The sequence below is a fragment of the Polypterus senegalus genome, chromosome 3, assembly GCF_016835505.1.
Source record: "Polypterus senegalus isolate Bchr_013 chromosome 3, ASM1683550v1, whole genome shotgun sequence".
Lineage (NCBI taxonomy): Eukaryota > Metazoa > Chordata > Cladistia > Polypteriformes > Polypteridae > Polypterus > Polypterus senegalus.
In genome coordinates, this window is record NC_053156.1 from 257,606,505 (window position 1) to 257,626,685 (window position 20,181).

A 20,181-nucleotide genomic window follows, 5' to 3' on the forward strand; every position below is an offset into this window, starting at 1 on the left:
GGGACCACTTCCTGAATGAGTGTGTGGTTGTAGGTAGCTCCCTCACTCTTGGTTTGTAGTGAGGCTGAAGCAGAACCAGGTTATGATCTGCTTTCCCAAGCGCAGGCAGCGGGGTGGCACTGTATGCGTCTTTAACGTTTGCATACAGTAGGTCGATAGTCCTATTTCCCCGGGTGTTACAATCCACATACTGGGAGAAGGCAGGTAATGTTTTGTCCAGCGTCACATGGTTAAAGTCTCCAGAGATTAGCACAAGTGCCTCAGGGTGCTGCGTTTGTAACTTAGCAACTGTGGAATGGATGATGTCACTCGCTATCTCCGCGTTCGCTTGAGGGGGGATGTAAACAATAACAACAATCACATGTCCAAACTCTCTGGGCAAGTAATTGGGATGCAGACTTACGGCCAACAGTTTGATGTCCCTGCAGCAATTGGAGATTTTAACGTTTACATGTCCAGAGTTGCACCATCTTGTATTGACATAGAGAGCGAGTCCTCCTCCTTGCGTCTCTGTCCGCTCTAACTGTGCTTAAACCCGGGTAGCTCCACGTTAGCATCTGGGATGGTAGTTGTTAGCCACGTTTTACTAAAACACAGCAAGCTGCAGTCTCTGTAGATTCTGACATTTTTCACCAGCACAGCCAGTTCGTCGATCTTACCCTGTATTTGGTAGTGAGTTCACATTTCCCAGGATCACAGAAGGCACCGACGGTTTATAACACCATTTTCTCTCAAATTGCCTAGCTTTTATCTTATCTTTAATCTTTGCGCCGGCTCAGCTGCCCCGATATCGTCTTCTTACCTCGTCAGGTAAATAAGGAACCATACCAGCATGACCATTTCTTCTCAGTGCTTTAAGTTGACTACTTGAAAAGGCGAGTCTCGGAGTGTAAAAATCCATGTCAAGTGGTAAAAATAGTAAAAAGTGTCCAGGGAGCGATTCCACATAAAAGAAAGTGGTAGAAGTGATCAGTGAATTGAGAAAAAAAAAAATAGAAAAAATAGAAAAAAAGGTAAAAAGATAAAGTCATACACGGAACTGCTGGAAAGGCTGCCACTTGGATGCAGCGCCGGAAATATTGCACATCTCTGAATGCATTCTTTCTTCTTTGATCTCACAGAGGCACAGTGGTGCAGTAGTTGGCAATGATGCTGCACAGCTTAGGTTACCTTTTTGGCCACAATAATCAGTTCAGGATAGTTGACAGATGTTTCCCTAGCCCTCAGGGACACTTTACAGATGATCGCACCATTATAATCCCGTCAAATCTAGTTCTTTTAGTACTTCCCCACTGATTTGAATGTATTTTTCCAAGTTCAGGAATATTCACAAACACTTGAGTGATTTCACAGAACCATGGTGTCACTCATTATTAGTGATCAGTTCATTTCAGAGTTATTGTCAAGAGTACACAGTACAATTAAATTCCTATCTTCATGTTTTACCAACACAATTATCCTTGTCTGGCAGGTCAAGCCTCACTCTGTTGGTTATGTATAACTAGCAGAATACCCGCGCTTCGCAGCGGAGAAGTAGTGTGTTAAAGAAGGTACGAAAAAGAAAAGGAAAAATTTTAAAAATAACGTAACATGATTGTTAATGTAATTGTTTTGTCATTGATATGAGTGTTGTTCTCATATCTATCTATATATATATATATATATATATCTGTCTATCTATATATATATCTCTATCTATCTATATATATATATATCTCTGTCTATCTATCTATATATATATATATATATATATATATATATAGCAAAATACCCGTGCTTGGCAGCGGAAGTAGTGTGTTAAAGAAGGAAGAGAAAGAAAAGGAAACATTTTGAAAATAGCGTAACATGATTGTCAATGTAATTGTTTTGTCACTGTTATGAGTGTAAGCTGTGATATATATATATAGCAAAATACCAGCACAGCGATGTCATGTGTTTAAAGAAGTTATGAAAAAGAAAAGGAAACATTTTAAAAATAATGTAACATGATTGTCAAAGTAATTGTTTTGTGTATTTGGTGGCAGCGTCACAAAGTTGTTTTCGGTAGCTGCATCAGAAAATGTACCACGACGTCTGACACGCCTCCTTTTTACTGTTTTCTCACAGCTTGGATTGCTGCTGTCTCATATATACACACACACACATACACATACACACATACATACATACCTATATATATATATATATATACATATATATATACACATACATATCTTCATATCTACATATCTATATACATAGCTACATATACACATATATATATATACATACCTATCTACATCATATATACACACACATACATACATACACACACACAAATTATATATATGTATGTGTGTATGTATGTATGTATGTATGTATGTATGTATGTGTTTGTGTGTGTGTGTGTATATATATATATATATAATCTAGATAGGGGTGTGTGTGTGTGTATATATATATATATACACATACATACATATATATATACACATACATATACTTGTGTGTATGTTTGTATGTGTCTATATGTGTGTGTATAGCTTTGGTCACTGAGTGCAAGGGAAAAATAATAAAATATAGTCTATAAGTTATTAAACAGTAAAACATTAACGTTTTAAGAAGTACAGGTACATTGAGCACTACTGGAGTGGTTGCGGGTAAACTACATTTTAAAGACGGTGTAACACAACAGGTAAGTAACTAACAGCAGCTAAAATGTATATGGATCATCTCTCGGTAGTAGATCCCTTTTGAAAGGCGCTACACGACGGCTGTGGTATAGAAATTACATTTTCTATGTGAACGTTCAAATTTGTGCCTCTGGTAATGTGCCTTACCGGCATTTAAAGAAAATTAGTTTTGTGTCCTCTGCAGTGTTAAGAGAGAAAGGCTTTGGTTTGGGATAAAAGGAAAAAGGTGTAAAGAAAGGAAAGTTGCCTTTTTCTTTTATATAGTATAGAGAGATGTGTTCGCTGACGTTATGATCGCCTTTTGGGGACAGTCGCGGTGGGTCTTGTGTAGACTGGTGAGCCGTCCTCGCCATTAATCGGCTGTGATGGCACTGTCAGTCCTCCACTCGTGTGTGTCTTCATAATCCGAGCTGAGGACCTCATAATCGTATACGTGCAAAAGAAAGTGTGAATCGCCTTAATATTATTTTGCCGTGGTGTAGAAAAGGGGTCCGTGTTTGCACTTGTCTGGGCTATAGCGCAGGGGAGGATGAAAAATTAAAAGTGCTCACTTTGACTTAAGGCAGAAGCGCAGTCAGCGTCTCAAAGGCGGCACAGCTATGCACGCGTGCTGGCTGCTCGACTTTTGCTGGGCAGGAGACCCTTTTGTACACACGTTCATGATATCAAAAGTCTCAGCGCTCTTTGGAGGTAATTCATATATTATATATATAGCAAAATACCTGCGCCTCGCAGCAGAGAAGTAGTGTGTTAAAGAAGTAATGAAAAGAAAAGGAAACATTTTAATAATAGCGTAACATGATTGACATTGTCATGAGTGTTGCTGTCATATATATGCCTGCCTAAATAAGTCACCCGCGCTCTTACTTTTTACCGTTCATTTAATCATGGCTAGTGGCGGAAAAATTATAAAATGGAAGGAGGATGGCTTTACCAAAACAATTATTGATGGCGAATCGATTATTCATAAAGCTTGAATTGGTGATCTGTTTTCTGTGTTAACCTCATATTTTTCATACTTCTTCTCAAACTAAGGGGTGCGAGGGTAAAATGAATCGGGATACGCTGATCAATGTAATCGGTGTACCAGGAAATCATGCATTGACAAAAGCTCCCCTTTGCTTGTAATGCAAAGTGTGATTAAATGCATTATTTTTAGCAGCGTTATGGAGCACATGCATGAAGCTTCTCAGCTGTGCTTGTGCTAAGAAAAGGAAAGTTTTAAAAATAACGTAACACGATTGTCAATGTAACCTTTTGTAAGTAGTGCCTGGAGGATTCAGTGTGGAGAAACTCTAGAGACAGCATGTGTATTAACTTGTGGATTTTTCTGTGAGTATTTGGTGGCAGTCTGAAGTTGCTTCGAAGACGGCGTTTAGCTGAGCTCAGCTCAGAACGAAATAAGATGAATGGGAGGGAGATGATGGCGTGACTCCCCACCCGCCTTAACTGTCAATCCCCACAAACACAGTCTCTCGGAATTTACATAAGCACACCCCTTCACCTACAATTTTAACTTAGTTACAAAGTGATCAAAACTCTCGTTTATATCCTGCGTCCTCTCATTAAACTTGTATCCCGCATTACCTGTGGGCATGTGAAAGCCAGCGGTAGCCTGTCTATGAACTTAATTTAAAGTTTAGGTTTACACCTTGCTTTCTTTCTGAGGTAGCAGCACTCATGAATATGGTAGTATATGTCACTCGCTCGCTTCTTATTGTTTCGCTGCCTTCTCAATTATATAATGCATGTTTTCTTAAGCGCTTTTTGGAGGTCTTCCTGGTTTTCTACGTACTGCGTTGACAGTCAGTTCACGTGATTATGTGGGAGGCGTGATGATGTCACACGAAACTCCGCCCCCCACGTCTTTCCAGCTCAACTCCATTACAGTTAATGGAGAAAAATACCTTCCAGTTATGACCATTAGGTGTAGAATTTCGAAATGAAACCTGCCCAACTTTTGTAAGTAAGCTGTAAGGAATGAGCCTGCCAAATTTCAGCCTTCTACCTACACGGGAAGTTGGAGAATTAGTGATGAGTCAGTGAGTGAGTGAGTGAGTGAGGGCTTTGCCTTTTATTAGTATAGATATAGCACCACAAAATAATAGGTGGTGGTGAGCACAACATTCAAGTTTCATCTGGCATGTAGTTCTGCAAAATTAATTATAAATTTCATTTTGCCTGGAAATTTGTACCTGCAAAACTCACTAAAACTGGTGTTTTAGAGTTTTAAATATTTTTTGGGGGTTCAAAGTAAGGAAAATTGCTCCTTAAGGGTTTAGCAACACTGCATACCAATTTTGGACCTGTATATTTCTTAGAAAAGGGGCCAAATCAAAATAAACATTACTCCAGTGAGACAATAAAATTGTTATCCAAATTACTTTAAAAGAAAATACTGTACCTGGGATCTTAGTTGAGACCTCACTTTGGCCAGTACAAAATTTTGTGCATGCTGAAAATGAATATGTACTTTCATCAACACCAGGTCTCCCCTGCTGCCTGATGAGAATTGTAGTCCCCACATCAGCAATGGTTTTTGGGTTGCCCCCCTCCATTACAGACACTCTCCCGGATATGCCATATAGCCTATATTATAAGTTGGACCAACAGCATTTTTTGTGAAAATTAGTTTAACCTGTTTTGCATGATTGGTGAACAAACTTACAGTCAAATAGACAAACTAACAGATTACATTTTTATTTATAGAGATTATTAAGTTAGGTTTTCTTTTTTCTTTTATATGTCATTGAAAGATTCTAAACCTTTTTCTACAACTTCAGACATAAAGTGTGGTTAGAAAAGAGCTGTTTACTAATTTAATATGTCCAACTCAGAACGTGACAATATGTAGAGATAATTCTAGTAATGAATTTCTGGTTACAACTTTGAATTTAGAGCAGTCACTTAAAGTTAATGAACAACCTATTTGATTGTTAATTTCTGAACTTGGTTGTAAAGCATGAAGGACTAAACGTAATTTCTCATTTAAGAAGTGTTACTCACACATTTCCAGTATTGAGTGTAAAAACAGGTAATCATATACAGTTAAACATAGTCAATAATATTGATCAATCCAGAAATGTTCAAGGAGAACATGCAAAACCCTGGCAACCTAAGGACAAGAAGTCTGTGCTGCCATTCTGCCTATGTTAAAAAATTAGCACAAAACTTAATGTGATTCATGCTGAATGTATGTAAATGTAACTTTTGTTTAGTTCTTGAAAACTGATTGCAAGCTAAACATGTGCTTAATCATTCCATCAATAGGTGTCACTAGACAACCAAAATACATGTGTGCACAAAGATAACTGAAGCAGCAATCAATATCTTTGCAAAATAATACAATACTTTTGCAACATAATACATTTTTTTTGGCAGGAACAAGCATCTATAGTTTTGTGCCAAGATTACTTAAAAGTTTTATAAAGGTTATATAAGTCATAATGTTATTCAAACACACAGTAACAAGCTAATATGAGAAAGAAGGTCCTTCACTGGCTGTTTAATACCTACTTAGAATTATTGTATGTATTTTGGTATGGACAATGCCAAGCCATTAAAAACGATGTCTGATGCTGAGTGGACTTGCCTGTCATTTCTCTGGGTTTGAGTGAAGAACTTTACTTGCAGTAGAGTGCATTGTCCTTGCCATATAGTCCTTTGTGTCTGTGGTGCATTGTTACTATCTTCAGTGTGCCTTAAGACTCTTTACTTTGTCCTCTGCAACTCCTGGCATAAGAGTATAGGCTCTGAAGTTTCCTTCTTGAAATAAACTTGCTTCTCAGTTTTCCCAGACTGGCCTCAGTTACTGGCACAGTGCTTAAGTTCAGAGGAGTACATGTCAGAACTAGAGGACCCCACCAGTTTTGTCTTTTCTTCTTCACAGTGAAACCCTAACAAAATTGGGCAATGACCACTTGATCCTATAGGTATTAACATGTTTTTGGGACTTGGTTGTCTCTTGAAAGGGACTGATGGATTTTTTTGATGTATGGTTGATTTCCCCAATGAAGAGCTCTAAGTGAAGTAAATACACAAATATAGTGACTAACGCAAAAAAGTTACCAGTTTTTTTCACTTCCAAGTTGAAACAAGAATAACATTGGCAATCAAAAAATCTAAATAGAAGAAAATACTGTAAGAAAAAAAAGTGAAAATCATGTTTCAAGCAAATGAAACAATTCTCAAGAAAATCAATGTTATGTTGATGACAGTGGAGGGAAAATAAATGACGGCAAACTAAACAGCAGTTTTAATTAGGCAATCGCACAACATGTGTTTGAAGGTGCTCTTTTGTAATGCTTCATAGTTAGATACAATCGATGGCTGAATTGTTATTTGGTTTTTCTGCCCATTATGGAATATGATGTCCCAACACATGTCTGTGTTTTACAGGTGGATAAGCAGCAAAGTATACATAGTAATCAAGTTAGTTTGATAACGTCTGTGCAGCGAATGTTGCAGTATTGATAATTACACAGAGCACATAGATTAAAATTTTAATGTAAACACAATAAAAGAAACATAATAAATAAAGACTAGTTTGACCCTGATTCTGTGGTTTGTGCTCCATAAAACAGAACAATGCAATCGTCCTCTTCCTTCACACTCAATGCTTTGATAAAGATGTTCATTCAATCCACATTGCCAATTACATGAAGAAATACATTAATTCATTTAGCAGAGGCTTTTATGAAAAGCAACTTATAAGGGGTGAAATAAAGTTCAGTAATCATCTGTCATGATGAGTAAGGCTATAAGTGCCATACAGCAAACTACCTAAATAAGTAAAACCAAGAGCGAAAGCGGGAACTAAGCTATTCCTGTAGACAACAGTAAAAGCCATCAGCCAAATGAATTATAATACAATGCAGAAGTCGTATTGTTGCCTTGCTGCATTACTAAACCTTGGATCGAAACTGCATTAATACGCATATATGTATAAGAATTTGTAGAAGAGGACAGTCTTCAGAGGTGTTCCTTCTTTAAAAGGCGAGGGACTCTGCAAAATGGATGAAGTTGGGCAGCTTGTTCCACCAGCAAATCAGTTCAGTTATTACTGCACAGAAATGCAGCAGTTGTTTAAATACGATGTCCCTGTCTGAGACTCTGTGGAATTCCTCTTTAATGGACGTTATTTATTACTGTCTTCTCAGTTGTAAAACAGTTACAATCATGTAGACTCTTTTCTGGGCATGTCGGAAAGTTGGATTGGGGACCGATTACGTTTACCTGGCAGAATTGGGTGAAAGAGTTGTGTCTCTGTGCTGTTTGTTTGTTCAAGAAGTGGCACAATGTTTTCAACATTTCAACAGTTTTTTCTTCTTCTTAAATAGAGCAGCTAGGATCAGCATTTCTGAGAGTCTTATGATGGGATACTCTGCTCATTAATTATTGTGGCTGAAAAGCATTCATCCTTGATGTTAAATCTGCTATTAGCAGGTTAGTTTCAGGGCATTCATTGGATGGCTCAGTAACTGATTTGGTTTTCATCAAGCCATTCTTTCTGGAACAAAGTCTGAGATCATTCCATAAAACAGGATTAGCGACTTATCTGCATCTTTGGCCTCATTGATCACATATTTTTGGCTTAATCGGTTCCAGAAAAACAGGTTTGACTAAATCCAGGTTTTTCTGGAATGGAATGCCCCTGATTCCTGATGTACTTTAGCCATATTTCACACTAATCCTGCTTTCTGGAACAGACCCCAGTATACCAGCTGGTGTATATATACAGTATGTGAATGTTTGTGAATGCATAAAAAATTGCTTTGATAATGTAAGAGTTTCCTACACATCCAAACAATCAGTATCATATCTTTTTAACACAATTTATCTCCTCGTGCTTTGGAGACCCTTTCTAGTAATTCCTAAATTTAATCTATTGAGCTCAGTTTAATTGTAATTATTGATCATTCAGAATAGTGGTTTAATTGTGTGGTTATTAATTATTATAATTGTACAAACATAGCTATCTATCCCTCTGTTCCAGACATTTTTTTAAGTCTGTGCTATGTGGTCTGCCTCACTGATGACTACTACTGTATGAGTTTTCAATAAAATCCTTCTGCACATTTGAACATTGTGTGCTGTGCTAAAATGCATGAAATCACTGTGGTACAAAGACGTTTAAGGTTGGCTTATCTCTGCATTTCATGTTTCCTGGTTAATCAAGGCATGCAGGTATTTGCATTCCAAATGAGTCTGCCGTCTGACATGCAAATACATTTGTCTAAATTATACATTTAAAAATGCAGGAGTGCTGCATATGACAAATTCAGAGAACTGAGCTGAGTTATTTTTCTTTGAGGCTTTGGAGTTGTGCTCTGTGAGTCACCAAGCACAGAAGGAAGCCTGATTGTTGTGAATTGTACTAACTGCCACACTCATGCTTTAATCAGTGGAATGTATTAATTGCAGTATAACAAATATTGAACACAAAGATTATATATAGCTTTATTATTATTGTACATTTTTATAGTATACTTTCCCCACATGTGTTGATTTTGGGCATCAGTATTTTAGTTAACATTGAAGTCTGTGCCAAAATCCATATTTCACCTAGTTTTTGATTTCCTTCTAGATGCTATAAAAATACATACATTTATTCATTTTAAAAATGAAAAACCCATTTTTTCCAAGTGGTAATACTCAATAAATTTAAATATTTACTTTTCCAAATGTCAATATCATTCTAACACATAAAATGTCTCTTTCTTGATCTTTCCAAACTGCATCTTTCATGAATAAAAATAAAAAATATATTTTACTTTTTACAGTTATTATAATTTGCAGGCTGTTCTATAATAAATCACTCAAGACTATTTGGTTCACATTTGTCTCAACTATCAGATATCATCATAATGAAGGTCCATTTAGCCAATAATAATACCATCCTTAGCAGAATGAGTAAAGACCCAACAACATGCTCCAGGAAAGTGAAAGAGAAGTAACATGTTTAAAAAGATCTCAAAGAGCTTCTTAACAACAGCCTTTGAAGCATCTAATGGAGTGGCTTACTCAAACTGCAAGACTTCCTCCATAACCAGTCTTTCTAATTGTTTCATCAGATAGGTCATGGGTATTCAAACTCTAGCATTAGCTCAGAGTGCCCTCATCTGCTGCACTGTGCAGGCTTGCTGTCCCATGCATGCATGAATCCCATCTACATGATGCTTAGGAAATCCATTTGACGTTTTGTCTTAATCTGTGCCACCTAAATTATAGTTTATCATCCCCACCCATGCAGTACACTTTAATACTAGCACACTTCTCTGTATTTAGGAATTATGTGAGTCTATGTGTGAGACCATTATTGAACACAACATTGTGCATCCCCAGTCAACAACTGGCTGCTTTTACTATCTTCAAGATTTCTCTTCTCACACAGGTCACACTTACTAATCTGAAGTGTCCAGGGGCCTCATGTATAAACGGTGCGTACACACAGAAATGTTGTGTAAGAACGTTTCCACGTTCAGATCGCAGTGTATAAAACCTAAACTTGCCGTAAAGCATTTCCACGGTACCTCATACACTGTTTTACGCAAGTTCTCCGATCGGTTTTGCAGACTGGCGGCACCCAGCATCAAAGCAGTGCTACTCTTCCTGTGTGGTTATCCTTTCTTTTCCTAATGTGGCTTTATAAATACACTGAGATTAACCGCATATTGTTTATTAGTTTAATGCATCTGATTGTAATTAACCAGTAACAATATAATGGTCTACAGAATGGTCAAACTATTCTAAATACCATAGCTACGTAATGTTGTTACTCTTACTGCACCTTCTGCACCCTTACTGCTGCTTCCGTAAGGGGTTGCCACAGCAGATCATCCTTTTCCATATTACTCTCACTGCACCGCTAGGAGTATTTATATCACTTGTCGCAGTAGGGGGCAGTAGTGCTCCCTTGAACCCTCAGGTACCACGCCAAACACCTGGTAAAATTGCCACAATGATTATATTTATTATAATAATGTGCACTAAGCACCCTCCACTCCACACTATTCATAAACCACAATAACAATAATAAATCAATAATAATCACAATCCTCCACTCCCAGACGCGTTGCCCTCCTACCACCCAGCTCAGCTCGCCATCTGGGAGTTCCCTCAGTCCTTTTATATTCCCTGACCCGGAAGTATTCCCAGTCCCCAGTCCATGTGATCTTGTATCACTTCCGGGTCAGGTAAAAAGTACTTTTCTTCATCCTGGAAGTCCGTCGCTCTTCCTATGACGAACTTCCGGGTCATAGTGTACAAATAAGTCCCTGGTCCTCCCTGCAGCTCCCTCTTGCGGCCCCTGTGGTATCCAGCAGGGCTGAGAATAAAAACTACATAGTCCATGACTCCCTGCTGGTCTTAGGGGCACCTCCATACTGCAGGGAGGGCTCCATCTGGCGGCTTGGGGGACTTGGCCGGGATAAACTGCCCGGCACAGTCCACACACTGTATCGGAGTGGGGAATCACAGCTGTACAGCAGCTGACTGGAAAGAGAATTATCAGCATACAGCATCTGGCGCATGCTGCCTCAGCCATGCTGTTTATTGAACTGCTCTCATACGGCAAACGCTTCAGAGCCTTTCCTGTATGGACCTCATGGTTCAGAAACAGTTTCATCCCAAGAACGATAAACGCACTCAAACAGTTCATCAAGAGCTACTTGTAGAACTGTTTGTACTTATAAGTACAATTACCTCACTGTAAACTTGCGATACAGTTATAATATTGCACAACCTGGGCCACTTTATAAAGCGCGTATTTTTAAGATGAAATGCAGCAAAATATGTTTATTATATTATACAGATAACTTAATTTAAATAATCTGTATTGTTAATAAATAAATATGTGAGGACACTGTGTCGCTGCGCTAGCAAGGAGCTGGTGCTCCGTTCACGGATTGTTCCTGCCTCGTGCTGTATTCTTCTAAACAAGTTCTATGAAGATAATTCAATATTCCTTAAAAGTTTTGAAGAATCAGCATTCTAAGCTTACAGGTGGCTTAACGTTTATTACAGAGCTGATTGCGTAGCGATTGGGAATTTGGAGAAAGAAAAAAAAGGAGAGGAATTGGAGGTTAGTACGTTTGAAAGAGACAGTACTGCTGCAATAACTTATTTAATCGAAGGTCACACACGGTAAAGCAAGCATCTTGCGTGAGGCAGGAACAATCACTGCACCACCATGTTACCATGTTTAACAACATGCTTTAACTCCTATCATCATGAAAATGATATCATGTATACATCTTAGTATTTTAATTATTTAGAGAGCAGTAATATTGCGAATGTAATGGATTCTGTGTCCTGTTGGAGTAAGCACGTAGTGATTCACACACACATAGAGCACATAGAAGATCAAATACAAAACAAAGCATTTAATGTGCTACTTTAGTTACAATGGGATTTGAGAAACTAGTAAATTAAACGATTTTAAGATGAAGTTTATGATGTTCTACTTTAATGACAAAATAAACTACATGATTAAAGTGGAAATTTTGAGATTAAAATTGGCATTCCGTGCTTTTTTCCCCACTGTGTGCCTATTTTTTTTCTCTGTACCTTAATAAGCTTTCATATGAAACAAAGACAGTGGGCTACGACTTGCCTTTTCACGGCCACTTTGATATCTGACAACTTTTTTATTTCGGGCACTGTGCGACTTTGTGAACTTTGTGAGCTTTCCAGTTTCTCCGACACTCTATGTCACTCGATCAACTTCCTTTTGTTGTTTATACTACTTTTTAAACCAAGAAATAGTATGTTTTTCCTTGCCTCCACTTGGTATTCGCTGAAATTCTTCAATTTTCCCCCGTGCTTTTGTCATTGTCTTTTTACAGAAGGTTGAGCTTAAGGGCTATTTATATTGATTTGCAAATTCAAAGAGGCGTAATTATGGGATGATGTTGGGGCGGGACAGCAGGCGTGTGCACATGTGCTACTTTTCATGCTGACCAGGATTTATGGAGTGGAAGAATGTGGAAGTTGGCGTTCGCACAGATTAATACATCTGGATTTTTGCGTACAAACATTTCCGCTTTGTGCTTACGCCATGTTATAGTGTGAATCCTATGCACCCCGTTATGCATGAGGCCCCTGGTGAGGCAATTTATAGGAAATTTATAGGAAAAAACATTCTTTGTGACCAGAACTCAACCTCTTGACAACAAAATAAATGGAACAACTCATTTTTAAATGGCAACATCATTACTCTGAACACGGACAGAAGGCTAATAAGATCTTAGCTCAACAAATCCACAAGCAGGAAGTTCACAATGCAATACCCTCACACAGACGGAGACAAAATCATTGACCATAAAAATATAATGCAGACATTTAGAGACTAATATGTCCTCCTATTCAACACAGTTTAAAGAAGACAAGACACAACCTAATGTGTTTTAACTCATTACAGATCCCACAGCTAGATACTCTCAGTGCAGAAGAATTGGACAAACCTCTGACACTCTCAGAATCACTAGACACCACAAACTCACTTCAGATTGGGAAAGCAGCAGGCCCAGATGGTTACCCTGCTGAATTTTATAAAAAATGTTTAGTTAAATTAGCTAACCTTTTATTAGCAACATTTTAGAAGCCATAGACAATGACAATCTACCTCAAACTTTTCACCAAGCATTGATTACTGTCCTTCCTAAGAAAAATAAGGACTTATTACAATGTGTATTATACAGACCAATTTCACTTCTGAATAATGATGTTAAGATACTCTCCAAAGTTCTAGCTAGAAGGATTGAGAAGGTGATTCCTTCAGTAATATCACAAGACCAAACCGGATTTATTAAAGCAGACAGCTTCCAGTCTTCAACATCTGTTTAATGTAATATATTTACCAACAAAGTCTAACACACCAGAGATTTTATTATCTTTGGATGCAGAAAAAGCATTCAATGTGGTTGAATGGGACTACATTACACTACATTACACAAATTTGGGTTTGGCCCGAACATATGTGCATGGATCAAACTACTGTATACTAGCCCAGAAGCTTCAGTTTGTATTAACATTAGCATTATTTTAGAATACTTCACACTAGAACGTGGAACTAGACAAGGATACCCCCTGTCACCACTGCTATTTGCAATTGCCATTAAGCCATTGGCTGTTCACTTTCAAAATGCTTCTAAGATAAAGGGGATTATCAAAGAAAGACATGAGCAGAAAATATCACTATAAGCAAATGATATGGTACTGTATATTTCTGACCCACAAAATTATCCTAAAATCCTAAAAGCACTAGCAAATTTTCAAAAGATATCTGGACTCAAAATAATTTGAATAAAAGTGTGCTATTTCCAGTGAATTCTCTAGCACACAACATTAGATTGGACACCTTCCCTTTTATTATCGCAGGTCACTTGAAATACCTAGGGATAAACATCATAAATACACATAAAGCTCTTTTTCAACAAATTGTTGCTCTCTGCATGGAAAAACTTAAGCAAGATGTGCATAGAATGTCTACCCTCCATCTCACTTTAGGAGGGAGATTTAACACTATCAAGATTAATATCCTTCTTAAGCTTCCTTTTCTGTTTCTACGCATTCCCATTTATCATTTTTTAAGTAATTAGATTCAATCATAATCTCATTTATTTGGAATTCAAAATACACCATCCAAACCACGCATTCAAAGGGCAACCCTACAACAACCTAAAGCAGAAGGTTTCATGGCTCTGCCTAACTTTCAGTTTTATTACTGGGCGGCAAATATATAAACCATAAAAACGTGGACATTGACCTAAGTAGATGAACACACAGACTTGGTCCACAATAGAAATAAAATCCTGCAGTACTTCTTTATATTTCTTGCTTTTTTGCTCCAGTAAATACAAGTTATCGTAAATATACTAACATATATACACAAATATATACTATATTTGTGCTGCCTTCACTCAGAATATGGAACCAATGTAGGAAGCACTTCAAGTTAGAGAAGCCTTTATCTGTGGCACCTCTGCACGAGAACCACCTTTTTCAACCCTTTCAAACTTACACAGTTTTTAATGTTTGGAAAATGTATTATATTAAATCACTTAGAGATTTGCACATAGATAATGTCTTCACATTTCAAGTTTAGCTTCCCATTAACACAAATTTTCCACTATCTCCAAATCAGAAACTTTGCTAAACCATATCTGCCCAATTTTCCTCACCTCCCACTTATTTCTATTCTGGAAGAAATATTGATCAGTTTTGAGGACTCAGACAGTATTTCTATATTATATTAAAACATTTTAAAGACCCCTCCTTTCAAAGATCCCAGAGTACAGTGGGAAAAGGATCTCTCATTCACCATTTCAGAAAATGAGTGAAAGTGCAGCTATGCACAGAATTCACTCTAGCTCCAAATGCGAAAAGCATTCAATTATTCAACTTAAAATCTTTTATCAAGCACATCTATCTCATTTAAACTTTCCCAAAATGTTTTCAGGGCAAGGTCTTGCAAACATTGTAATCGAACTCCAGCCTCACTGGGCCACATGTTTTGGACATGTACCAAATTAACATTCTGGACAAATGTTTTCAAATGCCTATCAGACTCCTAATCCATTAACAGCTGGGTTTGGTGTAATCCCAGAAGTGGAGAAGGACAAACAAACTGCAATTGCCTTTACTTCACTATTAACACATAGACATATCTTGCTCAACTGGAAAAATCTCTTTTACGTCAGTGCATAACCAATGTTATATACTACAGTATTTGAAATTGGAAAAAATCTAATTTTCACTTAGAGGATCAGTTGTAAACTTTTTTTTAAAACCTGGCAGGATGTAATCAATAACATTTTGGAATAAATTTAATACTGGGGAAAAGGATTCTCCTCCCTCTTTTTCTACTTTTAAAGTTTCACTCTGGGTGTTGGACTTCCTCTCTTTCTCTTAGGTGGGGGTTTAACTGAATTTAGTTTTGTTAAGTTTCACTTGTTTGTATAGAATGTTTCTTGCTTTTAGTAAATTAAAAAAAATGATGCCATTCCAAAACATTTGGCCCAGTGAGGTTGGAGCTCAGTTGTTTTTGAAAACCAGTAAACAATTCAATAATTATGATGATGATAGCACATTTTATTAGTAAACCACCTTTGACATGTTCAAGGCACTTAATTAAATAATTAAATGTTGAAAATAGTATTGAAATATTCGATAAAATGTCAATACATAAGGATATGTGTAATGGAAATAAAAATTCAAATTGTAAGCTACATACCACTTTCTTACAAACATATAAGAAACATTAAACGCATAATCAATAAAACCTTCATTCTAAACATATATTAAATAGGAAGGCTGTCTTTCCAAACAAAACCTGTGATGTCACTCCTGGGTGCTTACTTTATGTAACAATGCATAGCTATGCAAGATGTGCCTGTGACACCAGCCCTGGAGGTAAAAAAAAAACAAAACTAAGCGTACTTAGGGCATGGAGTTGGGGTACCGCAGGGTCTTTCCCCTAGCTATCATCCCCTTAACTCTTTCATTGCCACACTTGTCATCAGTCCATTTTTTTATAATTGTCCTTATCTGCAGTGTTCAACTTTAATCTGCATAGCTAAAAATGTTTTAAACTTTTTAATGTGAAGAGAAAGTTATCAATAGACAACCAAAGGCATTATTTTTAATATTTTGATCCCTGTATGTTGAAATGCTATATACCTTCACAGTTAGAAAACAATGGAATCAAAGATGCTTAATGATATTTCTCCATTAGCATATTTATTTAAAAAATGTCCACCAGCATCAATTTTTGTAGAAGAGGATTCAAAAAGTTTTAGTTAAAATTCAAAGTAAAACAGGTCACACAAAACAGAGAAAATTAAAATAGCAAAAACAAAAAAGAAAAGTTCTGTTCAAAGCTTAAATGTTGTTACATTTCTAATTGTTACAAATCACTTTTAAACGTTTCTGAAACATTTCAAAATGGTCAGAAAACTGTATGCCTGTCCCATCTCTATGCTGTAAATGGATCTTTTAAGTCCCTGTGCATTGGGACCTGTGCTAAACAACAACTGACACAATTAACACACTGTATCTCAGTTCCAGCAAGAAAGTTCTATCTCTTACTAACTTATAGGGGGAAAAGACTATACCATTGTCTATGACTATGAAATAAAATTATATTCTCTTTGGCTCTTAGAAATTTGTTTATATTACTTACTGCTACTTAGTGTTAAATAAATATAATTTTAAAAAGTGTATCTACTATATAATACAGTGCTGCTTTGTGTGTGTGTGCCTGGACCCTCTGAGCAATCTGAATGATAAGTTTGGCTTTAGTTTGATTGGTCAGTTTGGCTTTGGAGGAGGAGCAAAAGTGTAGGAGGTATGCTGAGAGTTGCGTTCATTAAAGGAAAGTGTTCATGAGAATACAAATGATGTATTCAGAGCAGGTAATGGGGGTCCATTTGTCATTGGTGGTCAAAAAGCGGACAGGAGGCGAGCAAGACACCTCAGTGAGTCTCAGTATCTCTTCAGTTAAGCAATGGAAGGGCTGGGGTTGTGCTTAGAGTCACTGTTAGCCTTAATCCAGCTCTAGATGACACCATAAACAAGTGGTACTCTGGTCACAATGTAAACAAAGAAAACAGATCAAATACAAGGCAAAAGTAACTTAAAAATAGTGGTTGAAAAGAAGTTAAGACATTTAAACATTCATAAAACTATATTTCCTCAGAAAACAAGAGCTGTATAAAAATTAAGAAACAACTGCAGTTGAGAATAATAGATTAGAAAGGGCAGCATGTAACAGAGAGTTACAGAAGTCGGTGTAGGATGTGATAAAAGCATACACAGGCTTCTCAGTGTCAGAAAAGAATTGGAAAGAACAGACATGACAGATGTCATGGAGTCAAAGAAAGTTTCTTTATATAATTTATGCAAGTTAAATAAGAAAGAAAAACAGAGAAATAACACAAACTTCTTCTTGGCAGGCAAAGGTGCAATTGTGTCTTCACCTATCTAGCAATTAAGTTATCCAAGACAGGTGGTGAGCTACAAGGTCTCTGACTTATATCTCATTTTATCACTAAATGAAATCGGTGTGTCATTGGCACAAAAATGATTATCAAGCCCAGAGTTGAGAATGAGTTGCTCAAAAAGGAAGTGCAGAGGTCCATAATAACAAGAGGACCTTGATGAACTCTTTGTGTGACTGGCACTATCCTGGCATTAGGGATACCAAGGCTTTCAAACTTTATTCTGCCTTTCTCATAAAATTTGAAACCCTAAAGAGCAGCAACAGAGACACAATGAATGCTCATCATTCTGACAGTTACTGCTGTGGTCATCAGTATCAAGTCCTGCTCACTGGATTGGTAAAAGTGAAATGCTAATAAACTTTGAGTCTGCCAACCTATGTTATTCTTCTAGTTTGCAGTGCCCTGAAGCCAGAATGAAATCAGTCCATCAGGTTATTGAAAATGATATAATTAATGAGCTGATATGCCAAAATGCACTCAAGGACTTTAGAGAGAAGTTAGACATTGATTTAAAACTGCTGAGGTTATCAGGTCAAGGCAATTCTTTATTCAAGCCGGGGTCACAGAAGCAATTTTCAAATTAGCTGGCACAGGGCCAACCTCTACAAATGTATTTATTATTGTGGTGGCAGCTGGGGCCTCAACATAAAAGCACGATTTGTCAAGCACAATGGATGAGGATTCTGTACAAGAGTGGTGGCTGTAATCTTAGGAATCTCAACATTGCTACCTGAAGACGAGGCAAGAAAAGATTTATCGAAGGAATTGGGGGAAGAGAGAAAATACATAGGTTGAAGGAGTTATTTAAGGTTTTGGTTTTACTGTGGAACAGAACACATGTAATAATTTATCACGTCTTAAGGGGAAAAAAGTGTAAGACAGCAGGGAGAAAGCTGTAAAAGCTTATTAACCACAGAGAATCAGAGTAGAGTTGCTATGGCTTTTCTCAATCACACTGTCGTAATAAGCATTGTTAGCCTCATTTAAAGCAGCCATATAAGCTGTTTGAAAGTCAGAGAGAAAATGAGCAAGCATGGTGACTCCAGTCTTCAAGTGTCAGTCAGCTGCTTTGTATAGATCCCAGAGCAGAGGCACACCACTGCGCTGTTTACTTGGAAGAAATGTCTGTACACTTCTAGGGCATTACTGTATGTCTGAAGGGAGAGTAGATTGAACAACTGTACTGAGTATAACCATTGTCTAAAGTCAATACGTCAGACAGACAGAGATCAGACATGCTGACAAACTCGGTCAGAGGGGCAAAAACAGTAAGATTTCTGAAATATGTTACTTGCTGATAAGAGCAGGATGAGGGCTATATGATATTAAAAAGTTCATTTTTAAACTTCTACTCGGGATAAGCATGATTGTTGTGATTTTTCACTTTATCCATCCATCTATTATCTAACCCTTTATATCTTAACTACAGGGTCACGGGGGTCTGCTGGAGCCAATCCCAGCCAACGCAGGGCACAAGGCCGGAAACAAACCCTGGGAAGGGTGCCAGCCCACCGCACAATTTTTCACTTTGTTCTTATTAAAATAATACTTTAAAAATTTTGCACATTTAATGTTGTATTCATTTTTCATTTTCTGTGATCCCATGGGTGACATCAATTTGTCAATCTCTTTTTTATTGTTATTAGGCTGATCATCCTGTGCTGTTCAGTAAGCTTACAAGTATCTGGAAACAAGTCTTACTTTCTATTTGCTCTACATTTGTCTTAAATTATTATCTGACCTCCTATTAATGGCCTTGTTATTAATTTTGATCATTCTTTGGTACTTTGCCTTGGGTCAAATCCCTTTGGTCCTTTTTTTTTGACTGTCCTTTTTAGGTAACTCTTTCTCAGGCAAAATACTGATAAGCAGACCAGACTCAAATAGTGGGTAGGAAAATTAACATATATACCCAGGGAATAAAAAAAATGAGTAGTAACCTTGTGTTTATTTAGATTAAAGTTCCATTATTAAGACTGTTTTTTTGGTCATTTTTTATTTTTGTGTTCTTTTCATTTTATTTATTGATTCATTTTTTGTCTGTTTCCGTTGTCATGTTTCTTATTTTCAATTTTCATGGTATTTGTGATCTTGTGGTTCCTCAGTTTGGGTCTTTGAGTGCCTCCTGGAGTGTCCTATTAAGGTCGCCTGTTGTCACAGTTCGTTGCTGTTCTTTCATTCTCCGTTTTGTGTCCCTTGCATGTTTGGTGGTCTTTGGACTATTTTCGTTTGGATAATCTGGCTTTTTGACTTTTAATTTGGTTTTAGTTTTTTAAAAATTTGAATTTCAGATTGATTTTGCATTTATAAGTTCTTTTGATTAGTTTTTTTGTTCCTGTTTAAAATTTTGTATTAGTTTGGTGATTTAAATATTGATTTTTTAAATTTTATTTAATAAATGATTAAAAGTTTGTTTTTTGAAGGTTTTGCTTTCCAATTTAGAGCAAAATCACCAACAAGAATAATAATTTATTTTTATATGGTGACTAGTTTGTCATATATATTTA